Genomic DNA, 18,017 nt, shown 5'->3' with positions numbered 1-18,017 from the left:
TATTCATCATGTAGCAGTCATAACCTAGGGAGACATAGAACTAGCTCCAATTCATCAATGTAATGTAGGCATGTATTCTGTATACAGTCATGCATGCTTATGGAAAAGAACTTGCATGACATCTTTTGTCCTACCCTCCCATGGCAACGGGGTCCATAAGGAAACTAAGGGATATTAAGGCCCCCTTTTAATAGAGAACCGGAACAAAGCATTAGCTCTTAGTGAATACATGAACTCCTCAAGCTACGGTAATAACCGGAAAGAATCCGAATTATTGTCACCTTGGGGTATGCGGATCATAACTCGTAATAGGTGTCTACAACTTGCAAGATAGGATCAAGAACACACATATATTCATGAAAATATAATAGGTTCGGATCTGAAATCATGGCACTCGGGCCCTAGTGACAAGCATTAAGCATATCAAAGTCATAGCAACATCAATCTTAGAATATAGTGGATACTAGGGATCAAGCCCTAACAAAACTAACTCGATTACATGATAAATCTCATCCAACCCATCACCGTCCAGCAAGCCTACGAAGGAATTACTCACTCCCGGAAGTGAGCATCATGAATTGGTGGTGAAGGAAGGTTGATGATGATGACGGCGACGGACTCCACCCTCCGGAGCTTCGAACGAACTCCAGATCAGCCCTCCCGATGAAGAACAGGAGGTGGCGTCGGCTCCGTATCATAAAACATGATGAATCATTCTCTCTAAATTTTTCTCCGTGAATAGGTATATATGGAGTAGGAGTTAGGGTTGCCGAAGCTCCAGGTGCCCCACAAGCCTGGGAGGCGCGCCCTGGGTGGCTCCTGGGTGGCCCCCCTCTGGTATCTTTTTCCGCCAGTATTTCTTATATATTCCAAAAATATTCTCTGTAAATTTTTGGGTCAAGCAGAGAACTTTGATTTCTGCACAAAAACAACACCATGGCAATTCTGCTGAAAACAACGTCATTCCGGGTTAGTTCCATTGAAATCATGCAAATTAGAGTCCAAAAAAAGGGCAAAAGAGTTTGGAAAAGTAGATACGATGGAGACGTATCAACTCCCCAAGCTTAACCCATTGCTTGTCCTCAAGCAATTCAGTTGATAAACTGAAAGTGACAAAAAAAACTTTTACAAACTCTATTTGATCTTGTTGTTGCAAATATGTCTAACCAATGTTCAGGTTTTAGTAAGGATTATGAACTAACCATATTCACAATAACACTTAGGTCTCACATTTACTCATATCAATGGCATAATCGACTAGCAAGCAATAATAATATATCTTGGATAAAAAACCTTTTCAAAACAATCATGATATAATATGACAAAATGGTATCTTGCTAGCCCTTTCTGAGACCACAAAACATAAATGCAGAGCACCCCTAAAGATCAAGCACTGACTAGACATTATAATTCATGGCAAAAGAGATCCAGTCACACTCATACTCAACATCAACTAAAAACAAAGCATATAAATGACAATAGTGCTCTCCAGCTGGTGCTTTAATAAGAAGATGATGACTCAGCAGTAAAAGTAAATAGACAGGCCCTTCGCAGAGGGAAGCAGGGATTTGCAGAGGTGCCGGAGCTCGAAGCTTTTAAAACAAAGATGAATGTAATTTTGAGAGGCATGTTTTCGTTGTCAACATAACAACCGAGAGATCTCACTATTTTCCCTGCTAGACACATTGTAGGCAGTTCCCAAACAGAATGGTAAAGTTTTACTGCCCCTCCACCAACAAACACAAGCCATGGCTAGCCGAATCCTTGGGTACCCTCCATACCAACAACAATCTTGGGGAGTTTTGTTTCATAATTATATTTTGATTTTGATCGTAGGATTGGGCATCCCGATTACCAACCACTTTCTCGTGAAGGACAAGTGAATAAACACTCATCGTGAGAATAACCCACCTAGCATGTAAGATATTGACAGCCCCAAGTTGCTACATGAGCGATTCAAGCATACAAAATAGATTATTATTTGAAGTTTTAGAGTTTGGCACATGCAAATTTACTTGGAACGGCAGGTAAATACCGCATATTGGTAGGTATGGTGGACTCATATGGAACACCTTTGGGTTTAAGGAAGTAGATGCACAAGCAGCATTCCCGCTTAGTACAAGTGAAGGCTAGCAAAAAGATTGATAAGCGACCAACTAGAGAGCGACAACGGTCATGAACATGCATTGAGGTTAATCAACATTGAATGCAAGCATGAGTAGGATATAAATCACCATGAACATAAATATTGTGGAGGCTATGTTGGTTTTGATTCAACTACATGCGTGAACATGTGCCAAGTCAATCCACTTGAATCATTCAAAGGAGGATACCATCCTATCATACTACATCATAACCATTTTTAATGTATGTTGGCACACAAGAAAAATCATTATCAACTCCTAGATAATTAAGCATGGCATGAGTAACTAAAATCTCTAATTGTCATTGCGAACATGTTTCATTCATAATAGGCTGAACCAGGAACGATAAGCTAATCATATTTACTAAAACAAAATAGGCCAAGTTTGTTGGGGAACGTTGCATGGAAACAAAAAAAATTATGCGCACACGCAATATCTATCCATGAAGATGCATAGCAATGAGAGGGGAGAGTATGTCAATGTACCCTTGTAGACTGTTTAGCGGAAGCATTTATCAACGTGGTTGATGTAGTCAAACACCTTCGTGATCCAACCGACCAAGTACCGAACGTACGACACCTCCGCGTTAAGCACATGTTCAGCTCGATGATGTCCTCGCCTTCTTGATCCAGCAAGACAGGCAAAGTAGTAGATGATTTCCGGCAACACGACGGTGTGGTGACGGTGGTGGTGAACTAGACGGAGGACAAAACTGTGGAGAGGGGTGCTGCACACGGCTAAGAGATTGTCGTGGGTTGTGTGGTGCCCCCTCCCTCATATATATATATATATATATATATATATATATATATATATATATATATATATATATATATATATATATATATATATATATATATATATATATATATATATATATATATATAAGTGGAGGGGAGGGGAGGCAGCCAGGGCACGCACCAAGGTGCCGGCCACCCCGCTTGGGCGCCTCCCCTATGGTGCCCCCCTTTCCTTCCTAGGGGGGTGGAGGAGAAGGCATGAGGAAGGGTCGGCTGCTCCTTGCCTTAGCCGCCCCCCTTTCCTTCCCTATGGGGCCGACAACCAGGGAGAGGGCGCGCCAGCCCCTTGTGGGCTGGTGTGTTCCCCCCTTGGTCCATTAGGCCCATATACTCCCCTTAGGTCTCTCGGAACCCCTTTCGGTACTCCGATAAATACCTGGTTCTCCCGAAAACTTTTTGGTGACCAAATACTATCGTCCTATATATCAATATTTACCTCTAGACCATTCTGGAGCTCCTCGTCATGTCCATGATCTCATCCAGGACTCCGAAAGACATCCCGTCACCAATTCACATAACTTATATAATACTATATCGTCAACGAAAGTTAAGCATGCAGACCCTACGAGTTCGAGAATGATGTAGACATGACCAGGACGCCTCTCCGGTCAATAAACAATAGCGGAACCTGGATGCCCATATTGGTTCCTACATATTCTACGAAGATCTTTTATTGGTTGAACCTTTATGACAACATACGTAGTTCCCTTTGTCTATCGGTATGATACTTGCCCGAGATTTGATCGTCGGTATTGATGCGGCTTGAACTACACCGGTATTTCCCCAAAGAGGAAGGGATGATGCAGCACAACTACGGTAGGTATTTCCCTCAGTGATGAGACCAAGGTTATCGAACCAGTAGGAGAACCACACAACACTATGTAAACGGTACCTGCACACAAAGAACAAATACTTGCAACCCGACGTGTAAGAGGGGTTGTCAATCCCTCCCGGGTAAAAAGATAGATAAATTTGTAGTAGATTGGATAAATAGATCTCGCGAAAACACGAAATAAAATAAATAATAAAAATTGCAGCAAGGTATTTTTGGGTTTTTGGATTAATAGATCTGAAAATAAAAATGAACAAAAATAGATTTCGAAGGCAAATATGATAAAGAAGAGACCCGGGGGCCGTAGATTCACTAGTGGCTTCTCTCGAGAAAAATAGCATGCGATGGGTAAACAAATTACTGTTGGGCAATTGATAACACTTCAAATAATTATGACGATATCCAGACAATGATCATCATATAGGCATCACGTCCAAGATTAGTAGACCGACTCCTGCCTGCATCTACTACTATTACTCCACACATCGACCGCTATCCAGCATGCATCTAGTGTATTAAGTTCATGGAGAAACAGAGTAATGCAGTAAGAACGATGACATGATGTAGACAAGATCTATTCGTGTAGGAATAGACTCCATCTTGTTATCCTTAATAGCAACAATACATATGTGTCATGTCCCCTTCTGTCACTGGGATTGAGCACCGTAAGATCGAACCCGTCACAAAGCACCTCTTCCCATGGCAAGAAAAATCGATCTAGTCGGCCTAACTAAACCAAAGATTCAAAGAAGAAATATGAGGCTATAAGTAATCATGCATGTAAGAGATCAAAACTCAAATAACTTTCATGGATAAAATAGATCTGATCATAAACTCAAAGTTCATCGGATCCCAACAAACACACCGCAAAAAGAGTTACATCAAATAGATCTCCAAGAGACCATTGTATTGAGAATCAAAAGAGGGAGAGGAAGCCATCTACTCCCTCCGTTCCAAAATAGATGACCCAACTTTATACTAACTTTGTACTAAAGTTAGTACAAAGTTGAGTCATCTATTTTGGAACGGAGGGGGTAGCTACTAACTACGGACCCATAGGTCTACAATGAACTACTCACGCATCATCGGAGAGGCATCAATGAGGATGATGAACCCCTCTGTGATGGTGTCCAGATTGGATATGTGGTTTCTGGAACTTGCGGCAGCTGGAATTGTGTTTCGTTGACTCCCCTAGGTTTTTTGGATTTTCGGGATATTTATAGAGCGAAGAGGCGGCGGGGGAGGCGGTCGAGGTGGGCACAACCCACCTGGGCGTGCCTGGGCTCCCAGGCACACCCAGGTGGGTTGTCCTCCCTTCGGAGCCCCCCTATGGTACTTCTTTGGCCCAACAGGTGTCTTCTGGTCCAAAAAAATCTCCAAAAAGTTTCGCTGTGTTTGGACTCCGTTTGGTATTGATTTTCTGTGAAGTAAAAACAAGCAAAAAATAGCAACTGGCACTGGGCACTATGTCAATAGGTTAGTCCCAAAAATGATATAAAGTTGCTATAAAATGATTGTAAAACATCCAATATTGATAATATAACAACATGGAACAATCAAAAATTATAGATACGTTGGAGACGTATTAGGTATCTTCATACCTAGTTCAATCTCGTTATCAGCAAGTCTCTTTACTCGTTCCGTAATACATCATCTCGTAACTAACTCCTTAGTCACTTTGCTTGCAAGCTTCTTGTGATGTGTATTACCGAGAGGGCCCAGAGATACCTCTCTGATACGCGGAGTGACAAATCCCAATCTCGATCCATGCCAACTCAATAAAACCTTCGGAGATACCTGTAGAGCATCTTTATGATCACCTAGTTACGTTGTGATGTTTGATAGCACACAAGGTATTCCTCCGGTATTCGGGAGTTGCATGATCTCATGGTCGAAGGAATATATATTTGACATTAAGGAAGCAATAGCAAAAAACTGAACGATCATATGCTAAGCTAATGGATGGGTCTTGTCCATCACATCATTCTCCTAATGATGTAATCCCATCATCAAGTGACAACACATGTCCATGGTTAGGAAACCTTAGCCATCTTTGATCAACGAGCTAGTCTAGTAGAGGCTCACTAGGGACACGGTATTTGTTTATGTATCCACACAAGTATTTAGGTTTCCGATCAATACAATTCTAGCATGAATAATAAACCTTTATCATGAATAAGGACATATAATAATAACAACTTTATTATTGCCTCTAGGGCATATTTCCAGCAGTCTCCCACTTGTTGGAGTTGAAGCGTCTCTTGATGTGTTTGGTTCTCTTGTGAAACCTGGATTCCTTCGCTAAGGCAATTGCTCCAGTGTTGTCAAAAATATTTTCATTGGATCCGATGCACTGGGTATTACACCCAGATCGGATATGAACTCCTTCATCCATAATCCTTCACGCGCTGCTTCTGAAGCAGCTATTTACTCCTCTTCACACGTAGATCCCGCCACAACGCTCTGCTTGGAACTGCACCAACTGACAGCTCCACCATTCAATATAAATACGTATCCGGTTTGTGACTTAGAGTCATCCGGATCAATGTCGAAGATAGCATCGACATAACCTTTTATGATGAGCTCTTCGTCACCTCCATAAACGAGAAACATATCCTTTGTCCTTTTCAGGTACTTTAGGATGTTCTTGACCGTTATCTAGTGGTCCACTCCTGGATTACTTTGGTACCTCCCTGCCAAACTTATGGCAAGGCGCACATCAGGTCTGGTACACAACATAGCATACATGATAGAACCTATGGCTGAGCCATAGGGAATGACTTTCATTTTCTCTCTATCTTCTGCCGTGGTCGGACTTTGAGTCTGACTCAATTTCACACCTTGCAACACAGGTAAGAACCCTTTCTTTGACTGGTCCATTTTGAACTTCTTCAGAACTTTTTCAAGGTATGTGCTTTGTGAAAGTACTATTAAGCGTCTTGATCTATCCCTATAGATCTTGATGCCCAATATATAAGCAACTACCGAGGTCTTTCATTGAAAAATTCTTATTCAAGTATCCTTTTATGCTATCCAGAAATTGTATATCATTTCCAATCAACAATATGTCATCTGCATATAATATCAGAAATGCTACAGAGCTCCTGCTCACTTTCTTGTAAATACAGGCTTCACCATAAGTCTGTATAAAACCATATGCTTTGATCACATCATCAAAGCGTATATTCCAACTCTGAGATACTTGCACCAGTCCATAGATGGATCGCTAGAGCTTGCACACTTTGTTAGCACCTTTAGGATTGACAAAACCTTCTGGTTGCATCATATACAACTCTTGTTTAAGAAATCCATCAAGAAATGTAGTTTTGACGTCCATTTTGCAGATTTCATAATCATAAAATGTGGCAATTGCTAACATGATTCAGACAGACTTAAGCTTCGCTACGGGTGAGAAAGTCTCATCGTAGTCAACCCCTTGAACTTGCCAAAAACCTTTTGTGACAAGTTGAGCTTTGTGGACAGTGATATTACCATCAACGTTAGTCTTCTTCTTGAAGATCCATTTATTTTCAATGGCTTGCCGATCATCGGGCAAGTCCACCAAAGTCCACACTTTGTTCTCATACATGGATCCTATCTCAGATTTCATGGCCTCAAGCCATTTATCGGAATCTGGGCTCATCATAGCTTCTTCATAGTTCATAGGTTCGCCGTGGTCTAATAACATGACTTCCAGGACAGGATTACCATACCACTCGGGTGCGGAACATGTTCCGGTCGACCTACGAGGTCCAGTAGTAACTTGATCCGAAGTTTCATGATCATCATCATTAGCTTCCTCTCTAGTTGGTGTAGGCATCACGGGAACGGCTTTCTCTGATGTGCTACTTTCCAATTCAAGAGAAGGTACAATTACCTCATCAAGTTCTACTTTCCTCCCACTCACTTCTTTCGAGAGAAACTCCTTCCCTAGAAAGGACCCATTCTTGGCAACAAAGATCTTGCCTTCGGATCCTTGGTAGAAGGTGTACCCAATAGTTTCCTTAGGGTATCCTATGAAGACACACTTCTCTGATTTGGGTTCGAGCTTATCAGGCTGAAGCCTTTTGACATAGGTGTTGCATCCCCAAACTTTAAGAAACAACAACTTAGGTTTCTTGCCAAACCATAGTTCATACGGTGTCATCTCAATGGATTTAGATGGTGCCCTATTTAACATGAATGCGGTTGTCTTTAATACATAACCCCAAAATGATACTGGTAAATCGGTAAGAGACATCATAGAATGCACCATATCTAATAAAGCATGGTTACGACATTCGGACACACCATTACATTGTGGTGTTCCAGGTGGCGTGAGTTGTGAAACAATTCCACACTGTTTTAAATGAAGGCCAAACTCGTAACTCAAATATTCGCCTCCGCGATCAGAGCGTAAAACTTTATTTTCTTGTTGCGATGATTCTCCAATTCACTCTGAAATTCCTTGAACTTTTCAAATTTTTCAGACTTGTGTTACGTGAAGTAGATATATCTATACCTACTTAAATCATCTGTGAAGGCCAGAAAATAAGGATATCGGGCGCGTGGTGATGTTTAGTACACAACCTTCTTCTTGTAGACGTTGTTGGGCCTCCAAGTGCAGAGGTTTGTAGGACAGCAGCAAATTTCCCTCAAGTGGATGACCTAAGGTTTATCAATCCGTGGGAGGCGTAGGATGAAGATGGTCTCTCTCAAGCAACCCTACAACCAAATAACAAAGAGTCTCTTGTGTCCCCAACACACCCAATACAATGGTAAATTGTATAGGTGCACCAGTTCGGCGAAGAGATGGTGATACAAGTGCAATATGGATGGTAGATATAGGTTTTTGTAATCTGAAAATATAAAAACAGCAAGGTAACTAATGATAAAAGTGAGCGTAAACGTTATTGCAATGCTAGGAAACAAGGCCTAGGGCTCATAATTTCACTAGTGCAAGTTCTCTCAACAATAATAACATAATTGGATCATATAACTATCCCTCAACATGCAACAAAGAGTCACTCCAAAGTCACTAATAGCGGAGAACAGACGAAGAGATTATGGTAGGGTACGAAACCACCTCAAAGTTATTCTTTCCGATCAATCCATTGGGCTATTCCTATAAGTGTCACAAACAGCCCTAGAGTTCGTAGTAAAATAACACCTTAAGACACACATAAACCAAAACCCGAATGTCACATAGATACTCCAATGTCACCTCAAGTATCCGTGGGTATGATTATACGATATGCATCACACAATCTCAAATTCATCTATTCAACCAACACATAGAACCTTAAAGAGTGCCCCAAAGTTTCTACCGGAGAGTCAAGACGAAAACGTGTGCCAACCCCTATGCATAGGTTCATGGGCGGAACCCGCAAGTTGATCACCAAAACATACATCAAGTGAATCACGTGATATCCCATTGTCACCACAGATACACACACAAGACATACATCAAGTGTTCTCAAATCCTTAAAGACTCAATCCGATAAGATAACTTCAAAGGGAAAACTCAATCCATTACAAGAGAGTAGAGGGGGAGAAACATCATAAGATCCAACTATAATAGCAAAGCTCGCGATACATCAAGATCGTGCTGAATCAAGAACACGAGAGAGAGAGAGAGAGAGAGAGAGAGAGATCAAACACATAGCTACTGGTACATACCCTCAGCCCCGAGGTTGAACTACTCTCTCCTCGTCATGGAGAGCGCCGGGATGATGAAGATGGCCACCGGTGAGGGATCCCCCCTCCGGCAGGGTGCCAGAAGAGGGTCCCGATTGGTTTTTGGTGGCTACAGAGGCTTGCGGCGGCGGAACTCCCGATCTATTCTATTCCCCGATGGTTTTAGGGTATATGGGGATATATAGGTGAAAGAAGTCGGTAAGGGGGCCACGAGGGGCCCACGAGGGTGGAGGGTGCGCCCAGGGGGGTGGGCGCGCCCCCTGCCTCATGCTCTCCTTGTTGATCTCCTGATGTGCACTCCAAGTCTCCTGTATTGCTTTCTTTCCAAAAACAACTTTTCCGAAGGTTTCATTCCGTTTGGACTCCATTTGATATTCCTTTTCCACAAAACACTGAAACAAGGGAAAAAACAGAAACTGGCACTGGGCTCTGGGTCAATAGGTTAGTCCCAAAAGTAATATAAAAGTGCATAGTAAAGCCCATTAAACATCCAAGATGGATAATATAATAGCATGAATACTTCATAAATTATCGATACGTTGGAGCCGTATCAGCATCCCCAAGCTTAATTCCTGCTCGTCCTCGAGTAGGTAAATGATAAAAGAAATAATTTATGAAGTGTGAATGCTAGCAGGTGCATAAGTTTGATCAATGATGATTTCAATCACCTTTTCTAGCATCATTATATGTCATAACAGTAGCTCAACTCATAGAACTTCTCATGATCAAGTAACAAGCTATTCATATGTTAAAGTATAGATCATAAACTTTCTTGAAAACTAACAAACCGTGTTATTAGTCATCAAACAATTACAATTCATCTTTTTTTCAGGAAGAGTCTATGTCAGAGCTTTGATTTCGCAAATTCCACATACTCAACTATCATTTAGTCTTTCACAATTGCTAACACTCACGCGATATTTATGGGTTCAAAGTTTTAATCAGACAGAGAGAAAGATAGGGGCTTATAGATTCGCCTCCCAACCTTTTACCTCAAGGGTAATGTCAACAATAATAGTTCATGATGCCTTACATCCAATTGGATATATATATCAGAATCTTTCCAACACAAGGTGCTTGCCAAAGGATAAAATGAAAAAAAGGAAAGGTGAAGATCACCATGACTCTTGCATAAAAGTAAAAGATAGGCCCTTCGCAGAGGGAAGCAGAGGTTGCCATGCGCTTTTATAGTTGGATGAACAAAATCTTAATGCGAGGGAACGTCACTTTATATTGCCACTTGTGATAGGGACCTTTATTATGCAGTCCGTCGCTTTTATTTCTTCCATATCACAATGATCATATAAAGCTTATTTTCTCCACACTAAAAGATCATACATATTTAGAGAGCAATTTTTATTGCATGCACCGATGACAACTTACTTGAAGGATCTTACTCAATCCATAGGTAGGTATGGTGGACTCTCATGGCAATACTGGTTTAAGGGATGTTTGGAAGCACAAGTAGTATCTCTACTTGGTGCAAGGAATTTGGCTAGCATGAGGGGGAAAGGCAAGCTCAACGTGTTAGGCGATCCATGACAATATACTTTATTTCAGATATAAGAAAACATAACCCATTACGTTGTCTTCCTTGTCCAACGTCAACCTTTTATCATGTCATATTTTAATGAGTGCTCACAATTACAAAAGATGTCCAAGATAGTATATTTATATGTGAAATCTCTCTTCCTTCAATATTCCTTCATGAATTGTTCAAGTGATCAATACAAGGTTTGCTAACCTCCAATAAATTTACCACCTCTACTTCTTATATGTAAAGTCATTACTCCCCATGGGATAAGCATATGAAACATATATAATTTCAGATTTATGATATTCAATTCATTCAACCATTTACTCATAGGATATAAGGGAAGCACACGAGTAAATGACAAACTACTCCAAAAAGATATAAGTGAAGATCAATGAGTAGTTAAATAATTATGTAGCTATGTGAAGACTCTCTCTCATTTAAGAATTTCAGATCTTGATACTTTATTCAAACAGCAAGCAAAACAAAAGAAAATAAAATGACGCTCCAAGCAAAACACATATCATGTGGTGAATAAAAATATAGCTCCAAGTAAAGGTACCGATGAACGAAGACGAAAGAGGGGATGCCTTCTGGGGCATCCCCAAGCTTAGGCTCTTGGTTATCCTTGAATATTACCTTGGGGTGCCTTGGGCATCCCCAAGCTTAGGCTCTTGCCACTCCTTATTCCATAGTCCATCGAATCTTTACCCAAAACTTGAAAACTTCACAACACGAAACTCAACAGAAAACTCGTAAGCTCCGTTAGCGAAAGAAAACAAAACACCACTTCATGGTACTGTAATGAACTCATTCTAAATTCATATTGGGGTAATATCTACTGTATTCCAACTTCTCTATGGTTCATACCCTCCAATACTTGTAGCGACCAGACCTCAAACAGTCTAGTCTCTGTGCATCAGTATCATCCCTGGATCGGTAATGCTGACACGCACAGTACTTTGAAGGATTTCTAACAGAGTAGCAATCACACACTTATTACATCGAATAGTTCAAGAGAACTCAATACAATAAATATGTCTTAAGGCCATCTAAAATACGATAACAGCGGAAGGCTTGGAAGATAAAGTGAGTCCATCAACTCCAACGGCATCACTGAGTATAAGACCACGACCTAAGGCTCCTTACTCGTTGTCTGAAAAGTCTGCAACATGATACGTTGCAGCCCGAAAACGGGTCATCACATGGAATATGCTGGCAAAGTAACACATAGAGAGTAATGAAAAGAATAATGCTATCACTACATGCATATTTGGCTGGTGGAAAGCAATATGGTTATAGTTTTGCAAAAAGCCAATTTTCCCCTACCACAAAGGAATAAATTTTATTTAACTATCATGGTGGTTGTTAAACATTGAGAAGGTACCTCCAACTCAATCCCAATTAAGAACGTGATTAACCCAATCAAATTAAATTAAGTAACATGATGATGAGATTCACATGGTAATCCAAGAACTAGATACTCAAGATGTCCATAACCGGGGACACGGCTAATCATGATTAGTTTGTACACTCTGCAGAGGTTTGTGCACTTTTCCCCACAAGACACGATTGCCTTCGCTTGATTTCTCGCACTACATGGTGTTTGAGAAACGGATGACCGAGACACAGTCTTTCAGAAACACTACTCTTTACTCCGGGTGGACAGTTACACCTACTTTCCCCTACATCTGCTAGCCCACCTCTTCAAGAGGTCATGTAACCTACTCAACTATGCTAGAGCCCATAATAGCTTGTGGCTGCACATGGAAGTTTCTAGCATGAATAATCTCATGATCCTTTTGAGTCTGGGTGGCGGTCCATAGGATGATCACACGGGTACTCCGGGATATCCAAAAATACAGGCAACACTGGTTTCTCCAGGTGCCTCAATCCACCCAGATGTAAATTAAAGTAGCCACCTTAAGTTGAACCATAAATTAATAATTTCACATCTGTCATGAAGAATTCACTCAAACCCAATCCACGTCTACGAGCATAGCATAGCAATATAAGCAGACGTAGAAGTAACTCCCAAAGGTTTGATAGTAAACAGGACAATAGGTACTACCTCATCTACTTCCCAAAAACCACATATTAATCAGATCCTAATCATGCAACTGTTTGAGGATTGATCTAATGCAATAAAATTGGGTGATGAAAAGTATGATCAAAGTGTTACTTGCCTTGCTGATGATCCGTGAAACCTAGAGACTCGTAGTAGCACGCTTCGCACTCCGGGTACTCTATCGCAAACAAACAATACATACATAAGCAATCAAGCAAGGGTGCATGAAATAAAATTCAAAATAAGAGATCTAACCAGAAAGTTCAACTTAAGAACTCCGGTTTGCAAAAAGAATCAATTCAAACGAAGCAACGAAGGTCAAACGGCGAAAGAAACAAGCTTCGTTTACTAATCTGGATCTAAGTCAAATTTTACAGTAGCAAAAACTTGTTTGAGTTGGTTAAACGGAAAGAGAATTTCGAGACGAAACTCTAGGCACTTGAATTGCCTGATTCCGATAAATGAGCGAAAAGTTATACTAAAACGAAAAACAGATCGGAAATCGCGATAAGGAATAATCGCGGAAAATCCGAGAAAAAGAAAAACTGACGAACAGGCTAACGATCGAACGTTCGCTGTCTGTAAAAAACGAAAATCGTTCGTTAAAACAAACGAACAAATGGGCGTTCACTATTTAGCTAAACCGGGAAAAAAATAAACCGATCTAATATAAAAAAACGCATCTCGGTTTTGAAATAAAACCGAACGGTTTTTCGAGAAAAACCGGCGGCTACCTCGGTTCGCGTGACGGCGGCGAGCGGCTCCGGCGGGTGGCGGCGTCGGGCGAGAGGCGGCGGGGCTCCGGCGGGCGGCGTCGGGCGAGAGGCGGCGGGGCTCCGGCGGGCGGCGGCGGACGGCGGCGGGGCTCCGGCGGGTGGCGGGTCGGGCGGCGGGGCGACACGAGCGGCGGCGGGGGCGCGTGGCAGCGGCGACTTAGGCTGAGGCGGGGCTCGGGCCGCGGCTTCAAAGGCCGGCCGGGCTGAGGTGTCTGGGTCGGACACGGCCCATAAGGCGGTTGATTTAAGAAAAAATAATTCGGATGTGCAGAAAAAGTAAAAAAATAAATACCAAACGGACTCCAAAAATCCCAAAATAAATTTTCCCCGTCCTCTAAAAATAAGCCGGACAAGATGAACATTTATTTGGGCCTAAAATGCAATTTTGAAAAACGCGTATTTTTCCTAATTCGAATAAAATCAAATAAAATCCAAATAAAATCAAATATTTGTTTTTAATATTTTCCTCCAATATTTCATTATTTGTGGAGAAGTCATTTTATCCCCTCTCATATATTTTGATATGAAATATTTTCGGAGAGAAAAATAATTAAAACAAATGATCCTATTTTCAAAATTTGAGAAAACCCAAATATGAAAATAACGAAATCCCCAACTCTCTCCGTGGGTCCTTGAGTCGCGTGAAATTTCTAGGATCGCAAATCAAAATGCAATAAAAATATGATATGCATGATGATCTAATGTATAACATTCCAAATTGCCCTCGAGATTCGGGTTGGCTAGAAAATAGGTGAGAGTGGTCCTTCCATAGATCTTCCTCTCGCTCCCAGGTGGCTTCATCCTCGTTATGGTGACTCCACTGAACTTTGCAAAACTTGATAACCTTGCTGCGGGTGACTCGGCTGGCATACTCAAGAATCTTAACTGGTTTCTCCTCATAGTTCAAGTCACTATCCAGCTGAATCGCTTCCAATGGCACTGTATCTCTCAGTGGTATCTCAGCCATCTCTGCGTGCCACTTCTTCAGCTAAGAAACATGGAACACATCGTGAACTCCCGACAATCCTTCGGGCAATTCCAACTTGTAAGCAACTTCCCCCATACGCTCCAAAACTTTGTATGGTCCTACAAAACGTGGCGCTAACTTTCCCTTAACTCCAAAGCGCTTTACTCCTCGAAGTGGTGATACTCGAAGATAAACTCTGTCTCCGACTTCGTAAACTGTCTCCTTGCATTTAGAATCCGCATAACTCTTCTGCCTGGACTGGGCTACCTTGAGCCTATCGCGAATCAACTTCACTTTCTGTTCAGACTCTTTAATCAAATCTGGTCCAAACAACTGGCGGTCTCCAACTTCGTCCCACAACAACGGTGTCCTGCACCTCCTTCCGTACAGAGCTTCGAAAGGGGCCATCTTCAAACTGGATTGATAACTGTTGTTGTAAGAGAACTCTGCATATGGCAAATTGTCGTCCCAACTAGATCCATAATCTAGCGCACAAGCTCTCAGCATGTCCTCCAAAATCTGATTGACTCTCTCGGTATGTCCGTCTGTCTGTGGATGAAAGGCTGTACTGAACTCTAGCCTGGTACCCAAAGTCTCGTGCAACTGATTCCAAAACTTTGAAGTAAACTGGGTTCCTCTATCTGATACAATCGTCCTCGGAACTCCATGCAGACATACGATCCTGGTCATGTATATCTTTGCCAACTTAGCACTTGTATAAGTGGTCTTTACTGGGATGAAATGAGCTACCTTCGTCAAACGATCGACTACAACCCATATCGAGTCATAGCCTGAACGAGTCCTGGGCAATCCTGTGATAAAATCCATGCCTAGCTTATCCCACTTCCATTCGGGTGTCGGCAATGGTTGTAGCAATCATGTTGGCTTCTGATGCTCTGCCTTTACTCTCTGACATACATCACAAACTGCTACATACTCCGCAATATCCTTCTTCATTCCGGTCCACCAAAAAGTATCCTTCAAATCCAAATACATCTTGGTATTTCCTGGGTGAATCGATGTAACATCCCAAAATTCTAAATTTTGGAATGTTATAATAAACAGATAGATTGGATTGATTGTTTGATTGATTGACTGAAAGTGAGTGGAATTCGAAATCTTTTGAAAGTTAAAGAGAGGGAATAAAAGGACTTTCCCAAACTTTCATTTTGCTTTTATGATCTCCATGAATTCAAATTCTTTTCACCACAAAACCCTGGAGAGAAGATGACATGACTTCTTCCATTTATTTAAATGACAAGGGGTGTTGAAAATATTTGAATTTCATTTGAAAATATTTCACATTTCTGAAGCTTTATGCAACTCAATGATTTTCACGAGAGAAGATAAAATGACTTCTTCAAAACATATGAAATATGAGTTGGGAGTTTCAAAGGTCAAATTCAAAGTCCTTTTGAAAATTATTTTTAATTTGGAGTTATTTGAGTCTTATTCAAAGTATTTTTCTCCAAAATAAAAATATACAGAAAATAGGATAACATGATTCCCTACATCAGAAAATTGGAGAAAAATAAATTTGAAATCATTTTGGTATTTTTAAAATGATTTTTATTGGATTTTATTAAGGCAGTAGCACTGTTTGATTTATTAAAATTTGTGTGGACTTTATTTGACTTTACAAAAATGTTCATGCTGTAGGAAATATTTTTCTGCAAATTTTTATATATAATATGCCTATATAAAGTTTTATGTTTATTTTCTTTATTCAGTTTTTCCTTTCCTGTCTCTATTTATAAAGAAAAAACTACATGCGCGTACTCTGTGACTATATGTCGCCCTCATGCGCAGTATAGTAGCTTTTGGCGCCCCATTGTTTTTTTTCTCTTAAATAGACCAGGCCCAGCCGGCTATATTCCTCCCCATATTTCTTTTCTATAGTTTTTTTTCTTTCTTTTCTTTATTTTCAATTGCTAAAAAAAAAACAAAGACTGCCGCGCGGCCGGCCGAACCGCTAAGGCCTTTAGGCCCATGCGACGCGCTCCCTTTTTGTCTTTTCATGTAAGTTTAGTCTCACATTGCCTAGCCTTTAACCCCTAAACCTCTTTTCCACCTATAAATATAGACCCATAGAGCCTCCAAAAAATTATCCATTGCGGGTTAAATCAATATTTTGGTTTGACTACCTAAAAATATATTTCTCCTCTCCGGCGGGGCTTTTGGAAGTTGTCTCCACACTCCGAAGTCGTCTTTTCTATACCTTATAAAGGTATATTTATTCATTCTCTGTATTTTTACGTTAGATCTAGAATTCTTTTATCCGTAGCTATTTTTTTTCTTCTGCAAAACAGCTTGGCCCTAATTTTTCAAATAGCCATAACTTTTTACTCGTTCATCCAAATTAGATGAAACCAGCGCCTATAGCTTCGTCTTGTTTTCACCTATCCAGTTAACCTGTCACGTCAACTTTTTGAAATTTTCAAATTTCGAAATTTGTTCAAATTCATATTCAAACTTTTTTTGTTCATAACTTAAGTTCCGTAACTCCGTTTGAGTTGATTCTTTTTGCAAAGCGAAGCTCTTGACCTAAACTTTATGATAAGGCCAAATTCACATAATTTTGGTACTGTTAGAAATTGTTTTATGTTGCAAGAGTTATTTGCTTGGTTTTGATGTTTTCCGAAGTGTCTTCTTCGTTCTTCTCGATCTTTTGAGTGATTGCTTATGTGTGGTTACTATTGCTTGCTTACGATAGATTGACCGGAGTGTGACGAGTAGATCTATCAAGAGTTTTGAGTGCGAATCATCTTCATCAACATTGCAGGCAAGTTCACACTTTGATCATACCCCTTTCATACCCAGTTTTTTATGCATTAGATTCAACCCTCAAACAATTGCATGATTAGGATCTGATTAACATGTGGGTATTGGGAAGTAGTTGATGAGGTAGTACCTATTGCCCTGTTTACAATCAAACCCTTGGGAGTTACTTCTACGTTGCTATTATATTGTCATGCTATGCTCGTAGACGTGGATTGGGTTTGAGAGATATTCATGACAGATGTGAGATTGTTAATAATGCTTTACTTAAGGTGGCAACTAAAACTCACATCTGGGTGGATTGAGGCACCTGGAGAATCCAGTGTTATCTGTTTGTATAAGGACCGCCACCCAGGCTCAAAGGGATCATAAGATTATTCATGCTAGAAACTTCCGTGTGCAGCCACAAGCTATTATGGGCTCTAGCATAGTTGAGTAGGGT

This window comes from Triticum aestivum, chromosome 4D (genome assembly GCF_018294505.1).
Source record: "Triticum aestivum cultivar Chinese Spring chromosome 4D, IWGSC CS RefSeq v2.1, whole genome shotgun sequence".
Lineage (NCBI taxonomy): Eukaryota > Viridiplantae > Streptophyta > Magnoliopsida > Poales > Poaceae > Triticum > Triticum aestivum.
This window is presented reverse-complemented; position numbering follows the sequence as displayed.